We start from the raw sequence: 19,701 nt of genomic DNA on the forward strand, positions 1-19,701 counted from the left end.
ATCAATATCCAGCGTGATATTGTGGCTATCTATAGAAATTTTTTGTGAGTCTTACTAAAGAGACACGTCTTAAAGATCTCGTCTTAATCTTTGTTTCAGCGTCCATACTTTCACCCCTGAGAAGAGTGTATAATTTATTTTTATCAATATGTATCGTAAAAAATCGTTGATGATGCAGCCAAAAAGAAATATGTATTTTTGTATTTGTTTTTATTTCTCTGAACAAAGTCTGAATACGAGGGTTAATTATTGTCAAGGCGTAAATCACAACAGTCGTTTTCATAAACTTCGTGTACGCGCGCGTGTACTCGTAACCGAATCGAAGGAAAGTCGACGGAAATATTGATCGCGTATCTCACGGACTCGGAGGACCCGCCCATCTTAAAGCGCACTGCGAATGCATTTTCGACACAAACGCCGCAATCTCCACGCGAGATGATGTATGCGCATCGAAATCTGATACGAGATCACAAGATACAGAGTAGTGATGCGTGGAATTGAGACGCCTCACATTTAAAAAGGTAATTTGCGTACATTAACATCAAAAACGTGTCGGTAACATACATCTGAGAAAGGTTTACGAACTAGTTCTGAGAAATTGTTTTAATTATTATGTCTTTATAACAATGAGGACAATTATGGTAGTATGTAATTAGAGTAAAATATATATTTCATTATAATTGAGAATTCATGTCACCAATAGATGTCTCTAGTGATTCAAGAACAATGTTTCAAAACTGGTTCATACATATAGAACTTCCAAGAATTTGAGTAGTGTGGTTGTCAATAATGGGTAGAATTGGTGAATGTTACACGTGTGTAAAGTGATCACTTAAACTAGTCTATGACGGTCGTCAGCCCCGTAAATGCCCAGACTTCCATATTCTTCTTCATCTTTGATGAGATGTCAAAAAATAATATTATGAAGTAAAGTTTATTTTTCACAGTTACATCATTTTTACTTTGACCGGAGTATTAGCAGTGCTAAATAATTTAACTTTACTTCATTCAGCTATGACTAAGACACTTAGGGTTATGCAACCCAAAGTGTTCTAGTCATAGCTGAGTTCTTTCACGAACGTCAACAACATCCCTTCAAATATATTCTAATGATCTGTGACGCAGAACTGATACCTTATCTTTACATATTTAACTGAAAATGTACCATTTGTGTTTAAAGACAGATAAAAAGAACCACAATTTCGAATAACCATGATTTTTTTGTTGATTTTACAATAACATATTTTTATGGTGGTAAGGTTTTTTCTTGTATACTACTTTGTTTTAATTGTCTTTTTTAATACAAGAGACATCTTCTGTTTATTATACTTACAAATTACTTTTGTAACTTAATAATGTACGATTAACATAGTAATAAAGATTTTTTTCAGCTAATGGATAAAATTATAACACCGAGAACGATTACCGAGAAAGTTCTCCTTAAGAGCGTAGTCTGTGTACTTGTTACCGAGCTTTTACGAATTTGAAAAAAAGCCTTTTGACTGACATGATGAAAAAATGCGTTTTATAATAATTTTTAATTATTTTTTTTGAGTATTTTTTTTTGTAATATTTAATTTTCTTTTAAAGCGCTTGTATAAGAAATTCAATAATGCACTTCATGGGAAGCATTTATAGTGTGAATATATACATATATAAAATAAATGTGCGGTAAAACGATATACCATATGTTAGATGGTCAAATGGTGATAAGTATAAGGAAATAATGCAAGACTGAGATAAACATTATCAACAAATAAAATACTAATTGTTTTGTGATACATAGTTTGGGCATTGAATGAGTGAATAAAGAACAGTTAAAGAATTTCGTAGGTGAATGTATATGGAAATAGAGAATCATAGGAAGACCGAAAAAACTTAGCATAATCGAGTATTTAAGTATTTCAAATACTTGAAAGTAGTCAAGTCAGGACTCGGAATAATCGGTGGGTTTGTATGAGGAGATGCATGAATGTAGAAGAAGTGAAGGTTGTTTGCAAACAAAGATCGGTGTGGCATTCTATTCTCACTGCCTTTCCCTGCGAAGAAGCTACGTGATGGCTAGTTAGTTAGTATTAAATATATATATATATATATATATATATATATATATATATATATATATATATATATATATATATATATATATATATATATATATATATATATATATATATATATATACATATATATATATATATATATATATATTTGTCTTTATATATATATATATATATATATACATATAAATATGTATATTTTTATAATTATCTGTAAAACTTGTATCGGGTGTTTAGTATCCACGACAACAAAAGTTTTACTAATACTTTCACATTTATTCTCTATTCTTACATCTATTATTTTCCATGTTTATCAAAGAATATTATCATATCCTAATAATGGGATCCGAGTGTAGACTGTCTTCTTAAAATGCGTATGGGAATTTAATTCTCAATATGTGGCTCAAAGAAGATTGGAATGTGTCTTCTATAATGATCTTGTGATATTTCTACTTATCATAATCATAAAATACTTTTATGGAAATTATGAATCTTCAGATAACATAATAACCCCATGACTTACGAGTATGTGGGTACATATTAATAATGTCGTAAATTCATGGCGAGGCTATGGAGAGTCACATTCTTCCATAACATACAAATAGTATACTTGCCATGTGTAATGATCATAAATCCCATAGTCGAATTACTTGTCTCTAATATACTTTTCTACCGCCATTTAAATTAAACAATAAAACTGTTAGAATTATTCAATTCTAATTTTAATGCAAAAAATATATTTTAATTCAAAAATCGGCGGATACGTTTGAGGATATGCATGAATATGGAAGAGACAAGGTATTTTTTACCAACACGAATTGTTGTGGTTGAAGAATCCCCGTTCTCAATACATTACATCTGACATATTTTACATATCGTTTCTATGCAAATAAGGTAGTAACGAATTAAAAAACTGAATTACTTGTTTACTTAATGGTATTTTATTATTATGGATAGATATTGTCACTTTGTGGCAATATCTATCCATTTTTAATTCAAGCTTTACTTGATAAATACCACTATTGATTTAAATCTGTTGTGATACGTGTTTCGATGAATTTTGCATCATTTTTATGGTGTTTAAAAATGCCGCGGAATGTATCAAAAACGTGTCATTCACCACTTGTAGTATTGATTGATGAATTATTAAAAAATAAAGAAATTAGTTTTTGTGATCACCTGTAAATGAAACAACTGTAGTTTTCAAAAACAGGCGTGTGAAACAAAACTCAATTAGTTGTCTAATACAAGTGTTTAATTTTTAATAATAAACATTTTATTCCACAAAGTTAATGCCGAATCAATACAAAATATATTGGATTTACCAACCTCTATTTATTTATTCTCAATGGTAACCATCCTTCGGTAAAGATTAAATTTCATAAATTATTGTTTCATTGGATTTAGGAAAAATAATACTTTTGCAATACTTCTAAAATAACTTATTAAGGATAAAAGACACTTTATGGTAGATACTGACCGGAGCATATCGTCGTAACGTAACACGTTACGATGCGAGCATTCGTATAGTCAGTACAGCGAGTCGAGCGCCCTATCCATAGTTTCGGATGCTCGGTGATGCTCGCCGCGAGCGATGTTACGACGAAATGCTCCGGTCAGTCTCCACCTTTATAGTCTCAATTATATAAAATCCTATTACATTAACTCGTTTGTTACAAGAACTATATTACAAAATCTACTATTATTACGAAAATAAATTCACCCCAGTTCTTGCGCTCAGTTCAAAATCTATTTCGTAAATCGCATTTATGAGCACAATATAATAAATATAAACATAAAAGCACGCGACTTTCAGCATGGAAATTGAGATATCAATTTCTCAGCGCATTTACATCTTCAATTTCGGATTATACGACCTTAAGTGCAACAAACGACGCTTGAAATGTGATAGTCACCAAGTAATCTCGGGGTAGTAAGATTAATAAACATTTAGTAACTTTAATATTTGTAAGCAATACTTTGGACACTCTTTTTACGCGGTAAATATATCGCAAACTAAACCGAGAAAAGGTTTACTGATAATAATAATTAATGGTAAAAAAATAATAGTAAATTGTATCAATTTAGGGTATCAACTTTTTAAAATTAAATAACTTTGTTAAAACCAATTTTTTATTTTCTGCAGATACTTTGTGGCACATTTTATAAACTTTGTAAAATTAAATAACTTCGTAATAACCACTTTTCAAAAAATATCATAGATAAGCTTTTAATCAGATATCCATTTTTTTAATCTAATAAAATTAGTATTTTTTTTTGTTTGATGAGTACCTAGTGTTTCATGTAGGAACAATGTTTATGGATCATGAAAAGGATTTTTGTTTCTTCAAGCTATTTTTTTATAATCTGTGTTAGGAATAGGAGGGATAATCTAGTGGGGGTAAGGAATTTCTCCGCATTAGCTCATTGCTGGAAGGAAACCACTTACAAGTCCTCTAGGGAAGCCGGACTTCTATTGCATCAAAAAAGGGTTCAAAATTTTGTGCACTAGCTTGGTTTATGGTACCAAAATCGAAAAATATAAGTTTGAAAACGAGAAAAACCTTAATCAATTAATCTAGCGCATTGTTGTACGGAAGCGAAACGTGGAATATCGGGTAGGCGGTGGCTGGAGGCGTTTGAGATGTGGTGCTACAGGCATATTTTGGGAATTCATAGGTCGAAACATGTAGGGAACAACAAGGTTAAAATTATTTTAAAAAATCATTGCGTCACAAGCATTTCTAAGTTAAACAAACTTGGAATGTGTGCTATCTTTTTTATTTATTTTTCATTTAACCAGTTTGGGTCACAGAAATATGTGAAAACAGCAAGTTCATCACAAAATGATAAAGCAGTTTAAAATATTTTTTTCCCATTTAAAAAAATGGCTGTTGAACCAAAATAATAACAAAATAATCAACAATTTCAGGAAACTCACAGAGCTTTTAACCATTTAAGTTAGCTTTTATCAAAATAAAATCTACGTTTTATTTTGACAAATGCTAACTCCTCCTATTTTGCATTATTCTTACTGTAAATATGTTTGACACAAATTCACATTAATTGGCGATTTAAATAAAAATAACCTTCTTTTTTGCAGTACATAAGTGTAACATATAAAACTTAACAAAAATAAGTGCAACATTTTAGGGGTTTTTCGACCATTAAGCATAAGATCGTCATCAATCAATGTATTAAGCCATGTTAACATCGCCGTAAGGGCTATAACTTTCCGGCTTTAATTTCTCCTTTAACCTTAAGTAATTCGATAATTAACGTCGAGATAAGCGGCGATTTGCGAATTCTCTGACTGTGCTTCCTCCTCCCACACAAATAACTTTCTTACATCACTTAACAATGTTTGTAGCATCTTTCCGAATGAATTCCACTCATAAATTATACACTTTACAAGCGAAAGGGAATCAATTTATTTGGGTTGAATTACCCATACATACCACACATTTAAGGAGGTAGTAATGAGTGGTAATCTCTGATTATTGAAATAGAAACCAAATACAAGTGATTTCTCCAATTTATCGGTTTCAAAAAAGGGCATCACGTTTTTGCAAAGTAAAAAGAGATTTTTGGATGTGTGACAAAACCTCCTAAGGCCCAGTATTCGTCGCAAATTAATATTCTCTAAAACCAGGTTACGTTCTCCGTAATTGATTTTTTCCTTAAAACACCGTTTTTGTATTGAAAACATAAGTTGTGTTAATAGTAAAAGGTAAGGAGTTAAAAATATACATAAAAATATTTTTTCTATACATATTCTAAAAAAACAAAAATTTCTAATTCTTTAAAAAATCGGGCATGAGCAGACAAGCTACCTCTCCGGTGGTCTCCGCTGGAATTAATGCGACTTAACGATTGCTAGGCCTTAAATACTTTCATTAATGTTTTATAATATTACATTTACTGTGATACTTCGGGGCACATTTAAAAATAAAATTCACATTTTGTTTTCAACCAAAAACCATTTTTGTGATTAAAGAAAAGTGATTGTTACATTTTATAAAATATGCCTGCAAAAAACATTCAAGAAAAAACATATCTTTTTAAAAGAAAGCAAAAATACATAGGATGGCAAAATTTTAGATTAAAATGATTTGGCTGTAAAAAGTAAATTAAAATTGGGATCACTTTTTGACCATAGATCTATACTCCATAGTCAAAAGCTATTGAAAATATATCGACCAAGCTTAGTTAGTACATATCCATCCCTGAAGATGACAAGGATGAAAACAAAGATTTCATTTTATTTTATAAAGTCTTTAAATGTTTTAATTCAATCAATGAGGATTATTAATTACCTCGTTGTTAATATATCGCGTGTTTATGGTTTACCATGCTCTACCCTTGTGTAATGTAATGTAATGTAATGTAATGAAGGAACAGTTATTACTGTTTTTCGCCACTTAAGCTATCGACAGCGCATTTCGTATTGACAATGGGAACTTTTTTGCACGGCATTTCTCCCCCTTGAGGGTAAATATGATACGATATTCGTGATGCGGTCGCGTTCATGTAAAATATTAAATAAAATAATGATAGGTGTAATTTTCAATAATCCATACGTAGTTGGCGCTACGTTGAAAGAAAGGTCAGAATGAAATTGAATTCGGATTTTGTGGGAATTTTACAAATTAAAATCTCGAATCCGAAATAATCATTATTTCGAATAAAACGGTTTTAAATTTCAATGAGAAAGTATTTTAAATATTTTTTTAGGCTTAATGAAAAGTACTGCAGTATTATTCAAACGAATGTGATGTTTTTGATATCCGTATTTTTTAGTCGAATAAAACTAATATTCGAAACAGCAAATTATGACAAAACGACATTACTATTATTATTTTCGAAATAGATCACATCATCTACGAGTATTTGAGAGATTTGAAAATAAACTTTTTTTATGCATAGTTATCGGCACAAATAAATATATAAATGTTCGTTTAATCAAAATCTTAACTTTTTAAGTTATTTTACGATTGCATTCGAGTACCATCTTATTTATTTATATGCAAAAAACATATATATTTTTAAAAATCTTATTTATCCAAATGTAATTTACCAATTTCTCTTAGCTTATAAAGCAACGTTGCATACAAATACGCGCACAGTTTTGCCTGCGATAGGTGTTCTTACCTGCAGTAGATAAAAAGTTGTATTTTTTAAACAAATTTTACTGCAATGGCAGCGCCATCTATTGAACATATCAGTAACAAACTCAATTCTTTACATTTCTCATATCTGACAGCGTCATTCTTAACAACTACTATTGCTTAGCATTTTTAATGTTTTCGATTACATTGTTGCTTCATAGATTTTTAATATTATAATTGCTTCACAAACATCTATTTTTGAAATGTGTTCTTTCTAAAATGAAATTTTTTCAGACTAGGCATACAACGCATATAAGTACTGCCAGTGTATAATATATCCAGATATTGCAATCAGAACACAATCTCTTAATTTTCTACTGATTTTTAATTAATGTTTTACTTAGTATATACCACTATTTCTTAAAATCTACTGTGACACGTGTTTCGATGTTCATCATCATTTTTCATCATTTTCATTATACGGTGTTTGAAAATGGTGCGCCATTATACGGTGTCCGCATTATACGGTGTATGAAAATGATGAAGAATGCATCGAAACACGTGTCACAGTAGATTTTAAGAAATGGTGGTATTTACTAAGTGAAACATTCATTGAAAATGGATAGATTTTACCACAGAGTGACTGCCGAATCAATTAACGAAATTTCTACTGATTGATTTTGACTGAATGAAACCAACCATATCGACGTTGTGAAAAGAAATCAATTTTTAATCCGTCAATAAATTGTATTATTATTCAAATCTATATATTTATTGTACATGTGTAGCTTGTCATTGTGTGTATTTAGACAATCTTTTCTCACGATTTTGACTTCGTCATGTCCGCTGACCAGACAAGAGCGAATGATAAATTCGGTCATGTTTAATGTTCAATGTTAAATTACATTCATGTCCTGTCTCATTTCGGGCGGATATGAAGTCTTCAATCGCAATGATTATATTGTCGATTAAAAATCATTTAAAAGCCGTATAATTATCGTTAAAATCACTTTACACTTTGGCGGCCAGATAACATTTAACCTGACGTTATTAGTTCGTACACAAACATAAATCTTGTGAACGTAAAAAAGTATTTTACAACATTTTGAGTGTGTCCAAATACTTGTTCACAAAATCTGGATTATCTCCAATTACAGGAGTTATTTTTATATTATTTTTTGACATCTCATCAAAGATGAAGAAGAATATGGAAGTCTGGGCATTTACGGGGCTGACGACCGTCATAGGCTGGTTTAAGTGATCACTTTACACAAGTGTAATATTCACCAATTCTACCCATTATTGACAACCACACTACTCAAATTCTTGGAAGTTCTGTATATATGAACCAATGTAGAAACCTTGTTCTTGAACAACTTCAGAACTTCACTAGAGACATCTATTGGTGAGATGTAAAGAAACTTTTTATGTGAGGTCCGAATCCTGGATTATAATCACACACATGAGAAACGCCAGAAAATACCATTTTCATTTTTATTATTTAAGCTTATAATTTGACCAGACAATTTATTTACAACATTTTGAGTGTGTCCAAATACTTGTTCACAAAATCTGGGTTATCTCCAATTAAAGAATCTTTACATCTCACCAATAGATGTCTCTAGTGAAGTTCTAGTGATTCAAGAACAAGGTTTCTAAATTGGTTCATATATACAGAACTTCCAAGAATTTGGGTAGTGTGGTTGTCAATAATGGGTAGAATTCGTGAATGTTACACGTGTGTATCACTTAAACCAGCCTATGACGGTCGTCAGCCACTTAAATGCCCAGACTTCCATATTCTTCTTCATTTTTGATGAGATGTCAAAAAATAAAAAGTATTTTAGTAAAAACCAAATGTACTGACGATAAAAAAGAAATGTGATATTTTAAAATTAAACTTTAATTAAATTAAATTAAATTTTGAATTATAAATGTCAACTGATTCAGTTAGTGAAAAAACGTCCTATACTTTTAATACAATGCTAGGAGTAAAAAATTTTAAAAAATTAAAACATAAACAACTAATAAAAATATGCTAAGAGTATCAGAAATGAAGACTCTAAGGAACATATCTGGCAAGAGTCTACGAGATAGAATAAGAAACACCAGCATAAGAGAAATATACGAGATCAAAGATATCGTTAGGTGTGGAAGGCAACGTAGAAGACAATGGTATGCGCATATAAGGATAATGGAACCGTCCAAACTCCCCTACATTGCACTGCACGACCAACTCCAAGGTAGACGACTCCCGGGCAGACCACCAAAAAGATGCATTGGCAGCTAGGAACCATCGCAGGAAGCTTATCCCTCTAAAAAACAGGCCTCAAGGCCTACGCCAAGAAGAAGAAGAAGACACAAACAAATTAATTAGTACTTTCTTGTTATGAATATTTATTATTGGCCACTGTGTTAAAAAGTGTTATTTTTAGCCTTAAAAACCCTAAGTACCTTAAAAAACTATAAAATAAGGAATATTTTCATGAACCGATATTTCTTCTTTTATTCTCTTTTTTTTTTCAAAACGCTCTGTAATCATAAAAATTCCCTAATCCGAACGACCCACTGCACGAATTACGTTAAAATTAAAGATCTGTACTGATTTATGCGAATTACTATTCTTTTACTATGCCAATGGTTATATATATGGTTACATTCTATGATTATAATACGAAAATAAATTATTATCATTATTATTTATAATTTTTTGTGATCAAGTATTTGGACACACTCAAAATGTTGTCGAAAATAAATTGTTTCGTAAAAAATATAGTAACTAATCCATTTATAAGATTGTGAGTTCGAAGGAGTTACGCGATAGTAAGAAAGAGTGTCCGTGTACGATATCGCCATTAAAAGTGTAGGTACAGTTTTTACTCACCTCTCACATAATGACTTGACATGATTATGTGTCCAGAACCTACCTACTCGTACTTTAGACGTAAACCGTGATTGATCTTTGAACTTCCCACGGTATCTTAACTATATTCTATATTGCATGCAATTGGAGCACTTTTTGCTATCTGTCCCATTTCGGGCGTATTCTGTACAAACAGATAAAATACTTAATATTTATGGTAAAATATTTTATCTTCAAAAAATTTATTAGATTTTTTTCATGAATACTTAAAATTGCTTTATTTTCCCATTAATTTATTGACAAAATAGTTTCCAAATTTCTCTCTTATGAACTACCTCTTATTTCAACATATATGAAGAATAAAATGGATGTCTGGGTATTTACAGGGCTTATTACTTGTCGAAGGCTGGTTAATTTTACACACGTGCAACAGTCAAAAAATGTATTATTACTTTAATTTTTATAAATAAAGTTTCAATATTAAAACAACCATTTTCAGAGATAAAAATGCCATAAATGGATCTTTTAAAGCAGATAGAACTGGGACCATTATTAATGTGATTATAATTAATTTAATACATCATTTTACTCACTTGAAAATTTGAATGTTTATTTTTACCAGTTTTCAAAATTAATATTAAGCGAAAATCCAAATCCTTTTGCGTTATTACCAAATTTAGCCCTAGACAAAGATCTGCGTTGACATGTCTATATCATCTTGATATCGATCCCTCGAGCGTTATTCCGCGGTTATCTCTCCGTTCGATTTTCAGACTCGCATTACCAGGGAATCAGAATAGGGCAGCTGGTAGTCGTGTTAGCCTCCTTGCCCCAGGCCACCAATCTTTCAATTCCCATCATTTTTTATTGCGTTAAAAATGTTAATGGTTACCGGACGAAGAGCGCCCGTGCTTTTAGTGGTACTGTTGTCCGAGATATTACGTGTACTTTCAAACCGTGAATCACCGTTGTTTATTTAGACTATCGTGCAATAAATTCGTATCAATCTGCATCAGATTTCTGTCTTGGGCCGCATTTTAAGGCATTATCGCTGTTTTGAGAATGTAAAATCGTAAAGTTCAAGCAAATTGATGCCAAATTAAACGGCCGAGCAAGCGGAAAACCTGAAAATAACATCAACTAAAGATGTTCGTATCGATGTTTTTGGTTGTTGGTGAATAATTGAGATTTAATTACAGTTTTTTTACTTTTTTTTTCTGAATATTCTCTGACTTTAAACATTTCATGTAATAAATTTTGTTTTTGATATTTATTGGTGAATTTCCATTGCTACATATTTACCAACGATATTTTGTTACGATACATTTACAATAGCAAATAACAGTGTCTGCCTCCGTATTGTTATGGTTAGAGCTTTTAGTTACCGTGCTGGAGGTCTCGGGTTCAATTCCCAGGGGGGGGGGTCAAAATAAATATTAGAGTGATATTTCACATCAACATTGATTAAATGTATCCCTAGAAAGGTATCAGAAGCGCAGAAATGATAGATCACATTTGCTTTTTTTATAAGTATATATAAAATAAATATTCCATCAAGATATTTTATGGTTACCGGGTTAAGTTACCGTGCTGGAGGTCCCGGGTTCGATTCCCAGGAGGGGTCAAAATAAATATTTTTCACTCTTTTTAATTAATAAATAAATAAATAAATAATAACATTTTTATAACCCTAAAAAGGTACTAGAAGCGCAAAACGGAAGAGGACCTTGCCTTCATAAATAAAATATCAAAATAACACTTCAACAATTTGGTGCAGTGCCCTATGCACCATTTGGTGCGATAAGAGTCAGAAGTAGTATGTATTAATATTACATCGTGAGTCATAAACAGTTCTTCTAAACAAAATTTTTCAGAAAATTTTGTTGCGTGAATTTTTTGTATATTTCCCATTAAAAACGTTTCAATTTTTTTATTGCAATTAGTTTTAAAATAATGATGTGAAGTGCAGTATGATCTCGTTTTATTACTAAAATACTAATCTTATAACAATACTCGAATGGCAATATCACAATGTACTTTTTTTTAAATGATGGTCACGGATTTTTTACCGCGATTGTCTTCCAGCCCACTATCTGTTATCACACGATGCGAATGGAGCAAGTAAGCGCAGGTGCATTGATCCTCTCCTTGATTATTGTGAATCAGTATTGTGAATTTATTGTAAATTATCTCGCAGCACCCTGGAGGCGAGAGAAAGTAGGTCGTCGCCGAATTTACAATTATTTTGATTATTTGAATAAAATATTTTATTTATTATGAAGATCACTCACTGGAGGCTGAAGGCTAAATGTAATGAGTACTGAAACAATGCAGGGTAAAAATATAATCAGTTATATGAATTTTGTATTTACGAGACTACGTGGTCGGACATATTTATTCAACACGCAATATTGCAAATATTGATATCTTTATTCTCTTTTTTAACTTTCTATCTAACGGTCACGCTACATCCTCGCAGAGGTAAGCAGAGAGAATAGAAAGCCATAAAAATCTGTTTTTTTAAACATCAAAGAAGAGGAAGACCTCAGATCATAAAATATTTTACCGTAATAATTCTTTTGTTACACAAAATTTACACAAAAAATAATCTTTGAAAATTCAGATATTATTTTATGTGTTTTAAGAAAATTGGAAGATAAAGGGATTACAATGAACAGATAATGCAATAACTACATTGTGTAGATAAATTTCGTTTATTTTTTTCTTTTTATTTTTTTCTTTCTTTTGACTTTTATTTTTCATTAATTGATTCACTTTATGCTAATATCTATCCATTTCTAATTTAAATTTTACTTGGTAAATACCACTAAATATTTCTAAAAATCTGAATATCTAACCTGGTAATCTTTCGATGCATTCTGCATCATTTTCAAATATCGTTGTTTGAAAATGAATTTTTAGAAATAGGGATATTTACCAAAGTTGATATTTATGAAGTTAAAAACATTTATTTCTAGTAACTTTTATTTGTAAACCGTAGATCACGTTATGCATTATAAAAATATTATTTCAATCGAATTATAGTTATGTTTAAGATGTCTACATCGCATGGTAAAAGTTCCATTTGAAAGGGACACCATAGAACTTAAGATGTATCTGAGTAAACAGGAAGGTCATGTTATTTTATTAAAATTAAACACTTGAATAATCCACTTTCTCGAGTTTTATTTTTATTTACGACTAGTTTCGAAAACGACAATTGTTTTCATCTTCTGGTACAAATTAAAACTTAATTAAACTTATTAGTTTTAATTTGTACCAGAAGATGAAAACAACTATCGTAACTCGATAAAGTGGATTATTCAAGTGTTCAATTTAAATAAAATAATCATGTCATTCCACAAAGTTCGAATGCCGAATCAATAAATAATATGGAAGGTCATGTGTCGCTATATCATGTCATTCTTGTCATTGGCTTCTGTTCATAGGATTTTCGTAAGTGTTACTCCGGAAAAGATACCAAAGCACACTTCAATTGTAAAGAAAAAACTTTTCCATCTTAATTGGTGAGTTTTCCGTTTACTTTCTTTTTTTCCTCATAGAATCCCGCTGCGTTGGCGTTGCTCGATTATGCGTGCGGCCATAATGCTTATCTCATTTTTTCTCTCTTCCACATTCTCTAACGAGGGCGGCTGACTTCAAGAGAGGCTGTAAACTAGAAGGATAAATGCAGCAGAACTATGAAATGAATCAATTGATAAAGCGGCGGTATTGTCAACTGGGGGGACCATTGTTGTGTTTGTATGAAGAACCCAGCGGTCGCGGGGCACGCGGCTTGAATACTTAAGTCGCACACGCGTCACCACAATTCTGCCTTGCCTCAGATTTGATGCACCAAAGTTATGCTCATAATAAGCCCGCAGGTGCACGACTTCGGCTCCTTCTATATGTGATACGATTACTGTCGATAAGTACGACTATGAATATGCAAATTATTCATTCTCTCTAGAACTGCGATCGTAAGCAGCTACTTTCCTTAATCCATTAGTAATAAGGAACTATTTGTTTGATTGCCATACATTTGTTTAAATAAATATATTAGACTTACATAAATATAATTATATAATAAAAATTACATTTCAACAAAGATGACACACGTGAAACATTCACCGTTCTACCCACCATTGACTACCACTCTTCTCAAACTCATATATACATATGTCATAAATCTCATGACGCTTTATGTTTGAGTTTTTTTTTTTTTCGCTTTCTCAAACCATCTATGGATGGTTTGAGAAAGCTTTTACTTATGCGCATGCGCCCTCTCGTACATATTCGTAACATATTCTGCAGTGTGCGCGTTAAACCAGTTTAAATTAATTTTAGCGTTTTATAAATTATAATTTTTATTCACAACGTTTTTAATGTGTCGACATACTTGTTCACAAATCTGGATTATCTCAAATTAGGAAATATTATTTCATATTATTTTTTGACATCTCAACATTACCCTGGACTGATCCTTGAAGTGCAGGAGGGATCACCTTCCCTTCATGCAAGTAACGAGTACGATAACACTATGTAAATACGATACAGTATCCTATGCAACATTGGGTGCGGATAAGGGTTAGAAGAATGAAAATGCTTTTTGTATTGATTATAACAATGATAAGAGCAGATACTTCTTGAACAAAATCTCGACTACGAATCTTTGAGATGAAAACTCTCCAATCTATGACCGGAAACGCGTTGCAAAACCGCGTAAGAAATACTGATATCCGGAGCATGTGTAAGACGGAAGATATCGTGAGGTGGGACGACAACATAGGCGATACTAGAATGAGCATATAAACAGAATGTCAGAAGATAAACATTCACGTATCGCCCTTCAAGGAAACTCTGAAGGACGCAGACTCCCAGGCAGATCGCCAAAAAGGTGGAGAGTTGGATACCAGTCAACATCCCAAGAGTGACAGGCGGAGGCACGGATCATGGGATCTATAAAAAGAAGAAGGAGAATGATAAGTTAGACTTAAAATAATACTTATTAATTTTTTTACCAAAATGTTAATAATATTAGTATATAACCACTCACCGAGATTTTTATGTCTACCGGTTTCACACTAATCACTGCCACAGCATGCAAACAATACCACCCTTCACCACCATACCACCATTTACACACATAAAACTTCACAAAATGTTTAACACATGCTATTTTTGGTCGACCCGAAGATCAACATGCACTAATTTTTTTCAGCACAAACATGAGTTACGAGCCGAGATTAAACATGCACAATTGACGCATACATATGCATGATTAAAATGATAAATTGTAGCTAAGTTTGTTGTTCGGATATTTTTTTTTATTTACTGGCAAAGCACCCAATTTTGGGTGAAACCTGCCATACTAGTGATTTTACTTAAACAATTTTTTTTAATGATTTTTCTTGGGGTCACACGTTTTTGCCATACTTTTTTACATGATTAATGATCGCACTACTGATAATTTTGGAGTTGATTGATTAAAGGTGTTGGACATTCAGCGGGAAGGACAAACCGATTGTTCGGATATAGGCGCATTGTACAATAGATAGCCGGGTATCGCCATAATAGCTGCGCGTATTGGGCGCCCGGCAGAGCGCATGCACTCTCCCGCGCATACTCGTAACTCCCCCCGTCGGATACCCTCAAAGGTAATAAAAACAAAAGTCAATTAAAATTTAAATAGCGAATTCCATTATCATAGTTTTCCTCTTCTAGTACCAACTAAATTTACATCATAAATATGTTTTTCAGTGCTTTCTACATTCATTCGATTCACATGCCCAAATCATCTCAACACGCCTTTTTTAATTTTATCTTTTATCTCATCAACAAGTGAAAAAACGGACTAGATTTTTTTTACTTAACGTTTTACAAATTACTATGATTATGATTATTATTATTTCCAAATTGTTCGTGTTCTGAATCTGTCATAACAACAGGTTCCATTACATTTTTTATGTAAAATATTTGTAAAAAAAAGCTATTGTTTGCTATTTCTATTAATTATATCAATGATAAGTTATAGTCAAAACAATAAATTGTAGCTAAGTTGGTTGTTCGGATATAGACGCATTGTACAATAGATAGCCGGGTCTCGCCATAATAGCTGCGCGTATTGGGCGCCCGGCAGAGGGCATGCGCTCTCCCGTGCATACTCGTAACTCCCCCTGTCGGATCCCCTCAAAGGTAATAAATACAAAAGTCAATTTGAATTTGAATAGCGAATTCCATTATTAATTCCGCTGCCGTGCGCGCGCACTAGCCGTTTTTTCGTCTTTGAAATACGCAAATTGAATTTGCGTACCTCGGCAGTGCACGGGATCTTATGGTTATTGCGTCTCGCGTTGAAATGGTAACGATTCATTGAAATGCATTTGATCTCGGATGAATAAAGACATTATTGTTATTTAATTGCTTTTGGTTATTGCGATATCAATCTACGGTGTATTAATGTGATTGGCGTACAACGGTGAAGACGAAAATAGGCCAATCAGTTCAAACGAGACGAATGCATAGGTAATTTATATTTTAGAAGTGCATAAAATCGGGTATTTTCTCATGGGAGGAATAACTAGCTAAGCATTGCGTTGCTTCCTCCCAGGGGTAAGCAGAGAAAATATAGCTCCAAGCCAATATGTCTTTGCAAACAATTTTCGCCTCTTTCACATTCATGTATCTCCTCGTATATACCAATGATTATTCCGACTCTTAACTTGACCACTTCCAAGTAAGTATTTGAAATACTTTATCATGCCTAGTTTTCCTCGGTATTTCTCTGCTACTGTTTCGAACTTAATTAACATCATGAATTTGTTTTTTCTGTTTTGTTCATCGCTCATTCGATTTACATACCCAAACCATCTCGACGCACCATTTTTAATTTTATGGATTATACTATCTCAGCCTAGCATTATTTCCTTATATCACCATTCGACCATGTATAATGCATTGTTTTCCCGCTTATTTGTTATAGAGATCGTATTTTGAAAGCATTCAGTCTACATTTATCCTTCTCATACCAATTCCTTACTTCACTTCTATATATTAGAATTGGAAAAATGACATACTATACATTTGAAAACACATTTTTAGCTTCTCTTCCTATTTGTAATGTATTTAAATATATATATCGTGTGATTTATATATAAAGACAATGTAAGAAATCGGAAAAATATTTAAATATTTAGGTACCTACCAGTGTGAAAAAGAGTAATGTATTTTTAAATTTTGATGATTTTTTTCTACCTTTAATTTAATACTGTATGTTGTATATTTATCTTGACTTGTTGCTTCGGTCTTATCGATTACTAAACTAGAAACGAGGATCTATAGCAGATAATCGAACCAAGAATTTCTAAAGGTAGCACTAATGCAAGAAGTGCATTCAATGTCTTTGTTCACATTTAATATTTCATACCCCTTTGCCATTCTAGTGCTGTATGAAAGTCACGTGATTACCAGGCAGCGTCTAAGATTAGACTATCTAATAATGTAATCAGTGTGAGAAACAGTTCAATATAACGAGCTCCACACGTTGCAGATAATGGGTACATTACATTTGATGTTATTATTGTGTATTATCCGCAAAGTACTAATGATGACGAGTAGATATTTGTACTTTGTCCAACGGTGCAATAATATCCTTTGATTGATATATTGATAAAAGTATCATGGTCCGGCATGACTAGTATTATATCTTACAAAAATGTATTCTCACTTCATAAATAGTAATAAACCTTCTTGCAGGCATTGATATACTATAAATTGGAATTGCGTTTCCAATTCCAAAGTATTATACTATCTATATATGAGTTTATAAAATAATAATGAAAAATTTAAACATTAAACAATTAAGATTATACTTTGGTCTAAAATGTGTATAATTATTTTTTTTTATATAAACTAATTTCTATATTTTTTTTAAATATGTAATTTAATCGACAACATTTTGAGTGTGTCCAAATACTTGTTTACAAATCTGGATTATCTCCAATTATAGGAGTTATTTTTATACTATTTTTAACATCTCATCAAAGATGAAGAAGAATATGGAAGTCTGGGCATTTACGGGGCTGACGACCTCACATACTAATATAAGAGTTTCTCCTCAATAAAAATCTTCTTTCCATCTCAGCAATAGATGTCACTAGTGAAGTTCTGGTGATTCAAGAACAATATTTCTAATTTCATTATATATATATATATTTATATATATATATATATATATATATATATATATATATATATATATATATATATATATATATATATATATATATATATATATATATATATATATATATATATATATATATATATATATATATATATATATATATATATATATATATATATATATATATATATATATTTACATGTTACATGTTAGCCCCGTAAATGCCCAGATTCATATTCATATTCTCCTTCATATTTGATGAGATGTCAAAAATAATATGAAAAATAACTACTATAATTGGAGATAATCCAGATTTGTGAACAAGTATTTGGACACACTCAAAATGTTGTAAATCATTTAAGTTAGCCAAATGCCATGTGTTAAACCCTGGGATGCTTCATTTCCTGTAATAAAATGAGACCCCTATAACATTGTTTTACATGTATCGTCGGCTAGATAAATAATTAAGCGTTCGATTAAAAATTATAAATTAAAAGAAGAGTTCCTCGAGTGTTCCTCGAGATGTAATGAGTAAGCCATATTTTTCTTTCATATTTTACCATTATTCAGATCATTCTCATATGTAATTGTTATTTCTCTTTTTGAATATTTCTTGCTCATACTTTGTATCAAATTTTATAAACTTTATAAAATAAATAAACACATAATAAATTAACTTTGTTATGAAGAGCTGTAAATTTTTGGAAATATTTTTCTAACTGGTTTCGACGAACATCTTGTCTTCTTCAGAGACATCCATCCTTGAAGAAGACACCGTGCTTATTGAAACAAAGTAGATGAAATAATAGTAACAACAAAAAAAGTGTTGGTGTACAATATCTGTTTCATTTATTATATAATGATAATATTTTTGTTGACTCTATAATAATGTTTCGATATTCAAAAAATGCTCCCAAAATACCACTATAATTTATTTTAACTGATACAATTGAGATACGATAGGTATAAAATCAGACGAAAATCATGTCAAGTTGGTATATTATTTCGTTGTAAAGATTTACTGATCCATGCACTGGCGTCAAGATATCGATTGCCGGCGGCATTTTCCGAACGCACTTGTCAGATAAACCCTGTATTTCCGGATATCTGTCAATTATCGATCTCCACGCTGTATAACTTCCCGAAAACACCCTCCGGAAATGAAATCCTGTTGGACTTATATAAATGAGCATTGAACACATTTTTTATGGCAGATAAATAATTTGGAGTTTTATGGTTGCATATGGTTACGGGTAATTCGATATCACTTTATGAATGAAGTCTATAAAGCCAAAAATGATACTTATACAATCGCGTGTTATTTACAGCTATTAAAAAATAATCTGCAAAGTAATCTAAATTATTTTTGTCTCCAAAATATTACCAATGTTTTTTACAGTTTTTGCACAATATTGCATAAGTTAACATATTTTATTACTCATGTATGGATGTATTTATAAATGTTTATGTATGCGTGTGTAGAAT

The sequence above is a fragment of the Brachycentrus maculatus genome, unplaced genomic scaffold, assembly GCF_059751285.1.
Source record: "Brachycentrus maculatus isolate JH-2025_06_01 unplaced genomic scaffold, ASM5975128v1 h1tg000161l, whole genome shotgun sequence".
Taxonomy (NCBI): domain Eukaryota; kingdom Metazoa; phylum Arthropoda; class Insecta; order Trichoptera; family Brachycentridae; genus Brachycentrus; species Brachycentrus maculatus.